Below are 5,935 nucleotides of genomic sequence, written 5' to 3'. Positions count from 1 at the left end.
ATCTCTGAATGTTTGGTAGAATTCACTCATGAAGCTGTTTGGGCCAGGATTTCTTTTTATGGGGAAGTCTTTTTAATACCTGCTCAATTTCTTCATTTGTAATGGATCTATTCAAGTGCTCTATATGTGCCTGTCTCAGTTTGGATAGAGTATGGGTTCCTAGGAATTTGTAGGTTTCCTCTATATTTTCAGATTTATTAGAAAATAGCTTTTAATAATATTTCATCATCAATTTAATTTCTGTTATTTCTGTTGTGATAATACTTCTTTCATATTTTATTCAAGTTATTTTTTGTCTTCTCTTTCTTTTCTTTTGTAAAATTTGCAGATTGTCCATTTTTTAAAAATTTTTTTATTTTATTTTCCCTTTTGAAAAACCAGATCCTGGTCTTGTTGATTATTTTAATTGTTTTTCTGTTTTCTAGCCTATTCATTTCAGCCCTTAAACTTTTAGCTCCCTTTCTTGTAAAGACTGAGGAATTAGTTTGTTGTTCTTGTTTTATTTGCTTGGGTATTAAGTGGTTTATTTTGCTCCTTTCTTCTTTTATTGAATGCTTGTCGCTTGCTATAAACTACCCCTAAGGGACAGCCTTAGCTATAATCCAGAGGTTTAGATATGTTGTCATTTCATTTTAATTCACATTGAGGAACTTTTTAATTTCACTTTCTGTAACCCAAGAAGGATACTCAAGAAGGGTATTATTTAGCTTCCACATGAATAGTTCTTATCCTTCATTCTTTTTTTGTTAATTTTTACTTTAATGACATTGTGATCTGAGAAGATACTTTGTATTATTTTGAAGTTTTCTAAATTTATTCAGGCTTGGCTAATGTACTATTATATGACCAATTCTGGAGAATGTACCATGTGAACTTGAGAAAAAAGTAAATTGCATTTTAGTTGAGTAAAGTAACCTGAGTACACATCTACGAGGTTGAGTTAGCTAATTGTATAGTTCAGTTCTTCTGCATCTTTGTTGAGTTTCTTATGAGCTGACTTGTCATTTGGTGAAAGTGGTATGCTAAAGCCTTGTACTATTATTGTGGTGCTCTCTGTTTAGTTCTTTAAATCTTCTAATTATTGTTTTGCATATTTTTTGCAGATCCATCATTTGGTGCACAGATGTTAACCAAGGTTATGTCTTCTAGATCTATAGTCCTTTTAATCATTAGTTAGTACCCTTCCTTATATTTTATGGTAGTTTTCATTTTAAAGTCTATTTTATCAGCAATTAGTTTGGCAACTCCTGTCAGATGTCATTTGCTTGGTATATTTTTTTCCACCCTATGGTTTTTAGTCTATTTTTATACCCTGGTTTCTTAGACGTGTCTTTTATAGGCAACTTATGGATAGGTTTTGATTTTTTATCCATTATGCTACTTTTTTTATCTTAATTGATGTATGGAAGCAATTCACACAAAACTTGATTACTGATAGGCCAGGTTTTATTCTTTCCTTCTTGCTGTGTTTCTTTTTCTGCTGTTGATGGTTACTTCGGTCCATCTACTTTCCTTTGTTGTTTTTGTGTGAAGGATTTCCCTTAGTATTTCTTGCAGAATTGGTCTTCTTTTCATGAATTCCTGAAGTGTTTGTTTTTCTACAAATGACCTAAATTCTCCTTCATATCTGATGGATATTTTTGATGAGTATAAGATCCTAATTGTACAGCTAATTGTGGCAGCTAATTGTTTTATTTCAGCCTTCTGTGCCTGCCATCCCATTGCCTTCTTGCTTACATGGTTTCTGCTGAGAAGTCAGAGCTTAATCTAATTGGTTCTCCTTTGTAGGTGACTTTGTTTTTCTTGTGCTGCTTTTGTATTACATGTTTGTCTTTGATTTTGGAGCATTTTACTATTTTATATCTTGACTTTTTCTTTTGGTGTTTAATCCATTTGGAGTTGGCAGAATTTATTAAATGTTGGTTACCTTCTTTCTCATGATACCTTGAAAGTTTTACTCCAGTCCCTCTTTCATAATTTTCTCAGTGCTTTCCCTCTTTGATTATTTTCTGGAAGTCTGATCAAGGGTAGAGAAAGTTTTAGGAGTGATGCTAGGGATATATTGATCAGGAAAAAAGGCCCAGAAAAGTGGTAAGACCTTAGCAGTGCAGTTCCCCAGTCTCAGTAACTGTTAAAGACCATATCCTCGTCCCCTCTCCTGGAGCTAGTTAAGAGGAGCTTGAGCGGAAAAAGGTTCAGGGAAGTGACAAGTTCTCAACAGTGAAGTTAACAAATCTTATAAGATTTGGCCACATATCTGGCCCCTCTACCAGGTTTAGTTGGAGAGCGGAGCTATTTTCACTTGAGCAGACAAAAGCCCAGGCTGGGACAAATTCTCATCAATGTAGTTCACAAGTGACAGAAGCTGTTACAGGCTGTGTACATCTTGAGGGGTAGTGACGGGTGGAGGGAGCTGTGACCTATTCCAACCTAAGCAGACAAAGACCCAGGGAAGTGGCCAAGTATATAGTTCATGCTTTTCTGCAGTGTGTCAAATCTTCCTCACTTTCAGCAAGAAGGGTTGTGTCATCTATATATCACAGTTTAATGATGCTTCTTATTCCAATCCAATTCATCTTCATAGAGTCCAACTTCACAAATTATTTGCTCAATGCACAGATTTAATAGGTATAGAGAAAGGAAGCATAGAACACCCTAATGGTGGGTATGGAGAAAGGATTCTATAGAACACCCTAACAGTTTAGCAGTAGAACACACTCAATAGACTATGTCACTAGAAGGTCTCTGGATGTTCTTTCATCATCTCTTCTCTCAGCTAAGCTATGTCTATTTTATTTATAATTTAATTTGTTAATATCGTTCTGTCTTTTTTTAAATCTTTTACTCATATATTAAAAACACTACAAGTGAGGAGGAAATCACAGAAATATATTTTTAGTAAATAAGAAGTCAAAGTTCATGACCCTGGCTTTAGGGGAAGACTTTCTTTAGCTTTAAGCTCTGTGGAAGTTATTTATCCCTTGCAGCCTCTGTTTCTGGGGATCTTTTCATGCCCATAATATTTACTTTCCTTCATCTCTGCTCTTACTTTTCCTAATATGCTGCATTTTATAACCTAAATTATTAACAAAACTTTAATTCTTCCTCATTACCATAACAAACAATTTATTCCCAAATATGATTATTACTATAGGTAGAGAATTTATAATATACAATATATATATTTTTATGGAAGCACTTCAATCCGTATCTTATTCACTTTGCCTTCTTTCCTTTGTTTTTCTCATTCTTTTTTCCTCCCTCTCCCTGATTTTCTTTATTTTATGCTCATTATTGAATGAGCAAAATGTTTATTAAACAATAGACCTCAAAAAATATGTTTCTGTGAACAAACAAGGGATTAAAATGGTGAATGAGACATTTTAAAAATCAAATCTTTTATGCCTCAAAAACTTTCTCCAATAGAATGAAAAGCAACTCCATAGACAGGGAAAGTCACAGAATTCTACAGGTGTAAGTGATAGAAAAAGACAGATAATCCAATTATCAAAGTAGAAGACATATAAAGGGTCTTTACAAAGAAGGACATTCAGATGGTTAACACACACATGATAAAATGTTTAAAATCACTGTCAACCAGAGAGGTGCAAATCAAAATAAAAATGAGATACTATTTTACCCTAGTAGTAGTAACAAAGTTTAACAGGACAAGAGGTAATAAATGTTGGAGAGGAGGCAGAGAAATTGGAACTTTTATGCACTGCTGGTGGGTTTTTAAAATGGTACAGTCACTCTGGAAGGCAGTTTGACATTTCTTCAAAAAGCTGAACACAGAAATCTTGTATGACCCAGGTATTTCACTTCTAGGAATATATCCCAAGGAAATAATAACTGAGACTTGAATTTATATGTACACCTATGCTCATAGCCACATTATCCAAAATAGCTAGAAGATGGAAACAGCCCAAATGCCAATCAACAAATGAATGGATAGCAAAATGGAGGTAAATTCACTCAATGTAATACTATGAAACACTAAGTAACAATGATTTAATAAACTACTGTATAACATGAGAGAGTCTAGAGACTGTTAGGCTGAGTGAAGCAACGTAGTCAAGGAAAAATAAGTCCACTATTGTGAAAATTGGAGTATACCTGAGCAGGATATGAGTGAATGCTCAAAATAGGAAGGGAGAAAGAAGAGAAGGTTGTAGAAAAAGGGAAGGAGAGAAATAATCACTGGGATAGCAGGGGTTAGTGGATGGAGGAGGAGTGAGGGATAGGAAAGATTCAGTAGGACTTGGAAAGACAGAGTCATATGCATAGATCAATAGTACACAATTATATAAAATATAATGTATATGTAGAATCTGCTTGCATGTGAAATCAATGATATTGTTCTGTAGTTTCCACACTCAAATGGGTCACCCTTCTTTGGGATGGGAACAAATATAGACCTCTTCCAGTCAGTTGGCCAAGTGGTTGTTCTCCAGATTTCTTGGCACAACTTGGTGAGCATATCCACGGCAGCATCTGTTAGCTGAAATATGTTAATTGGTATACCATCTATTCCGAGGGCCTTATTTTTTGCTATTTCCTTGAAAGCAGCTTGAACTTCTTCCTTCATCACCATAGGCTCTGGCTCAAATGCTATTTCGTTAAATTATTCTGTATCTGCCAATTCCTTTCGGTACAATGACTCAGTATATTCTGTCCATCTTTTGATACCTCCTGGATCATTTAACATTCTGCCTAAAGCATCCTTGATTGTAGCAACTCGAGGTTTGAATTTGCTGTTCAGTTCCTTGAGGTTAAGAAATGCTGAACGAGTTCGGCTCTTTTGATTTTCCGACTCTAGCTCCTTGCACATTTCATTGTAGTATTTTGCTTTGTCATTCCGTGCTGCCTTTTGGAATCTTCTGTTTAGATCTTTGGTATATTGAATTCTTCCTTGTGCTTTGGCTTCTCTATGTTCCAGTGCAATCTTCAGAGTTTCTTCTGACATCCATTTTGGTCTTTTCTTCCTCTTCTGTCTTTGTAATGACCGCCTGCACTCTTCTTGGATGGGGTTGTGGTACTAGGGATATTGTAGCTGATGTTAGATGGAACTTAGCTGAAAGCAGAGAATACCAGAAGAATGTCTATCTGTGTTTTATTGATTATGCAAAGGCATTTGACTGCGTGGATCATAACAAACTGTGCCTGACTCTGAGAAGAATGGGAATCCCAGAACATTTAATGGTGCTAATGCGAAACCTATACTTGGACCAAGACGCAGTCATCAGAACACAGCAGGGCAACACTGCATGGTTCAAAGCTGGGAAGGGTTTACGTCAGGGATGTGTCCTATCTCCATACCTTTTCAACCTGTATGCAGAGCAGATTATCCGAGAGGCTTGGCTCTATGAGGAGAAGCGTGGCATTAGGACTGGTGGACGATCTATCAACAATCTGCATTATGTGGATGACACAACTTTGCTCGCTGAAACTGAGGAGGACCTCATATTAGAATAGACTCATAGTTGACCCTCCAGTGGGTTTTCAGAGGTGATGAACTGTATGGGTTTTCACTGTTCTTCTTTTTCCAGCAGGGCAGCTTATGGATTTGAACAGTGAATTAGGTTGGTTGTACAATTCCTTACCACTAAACTGCCAAAGCATCATAGACCTGATAGCCAATAATTACCTTGTTTTATTATTGTCATTTACCATCAGGTCTAAGCCAACCCATAGTTGATCCTCCTGGGGGTTTTCAGAGGCAGTAAATCTGCCTTATGCAGATGACACAACCCTGCTCGCTGAAACTGAGGAGGACCTCATGCACTTGCTGCAGAGGGTCCAGGACTGCAGCCTTCAATATGGACTGAGGCTCAATGTTCAGAAGACAAAAATTCTCACCACTGGACCAATCGATAGCATCAGGATGGATGATGAAGAGATTGAGATTGTTCACAGCTTCAGTTTGCTCGGCTCC

The 5,935-nt window shown here is 36.5% G+C and overlaps 1 protein-coding gene across 1 annotated transcript in view; it reads right to left on the bottom strand.

The window, feature by feature from the left end:
- Positions 1-5,935, bottom strand: part of CLEC12A (C-type lectin domain family 12, member A) — a 45,856-nt gene that overhangs the window by 28,791 nt on the left and 11,130 nt on the right. The window lies entirely within an intron of this gene.

Source organism: Elephantulus edwardii, unplaced genomic scaffold (assembly GCF_000299155.1).
Source record: "Elephantulus edwardii isolate Elephantulus edwardi_28Jun2011 unplaced genomic scaffold, EleEdw1.0 scaffold00533, whole genome shotgun sequence".
NCBI classification, from domain to species: domain Eukaryota; kingdom Metazoa; phylum Chordata; class Mammalia; order Macroscelidea; family Macroscelididae; genus Elephantulus; species Elephantulus edwardii.
This window is presented reverse-complemented; position numbering and strand designations above follow the sequence as displayed.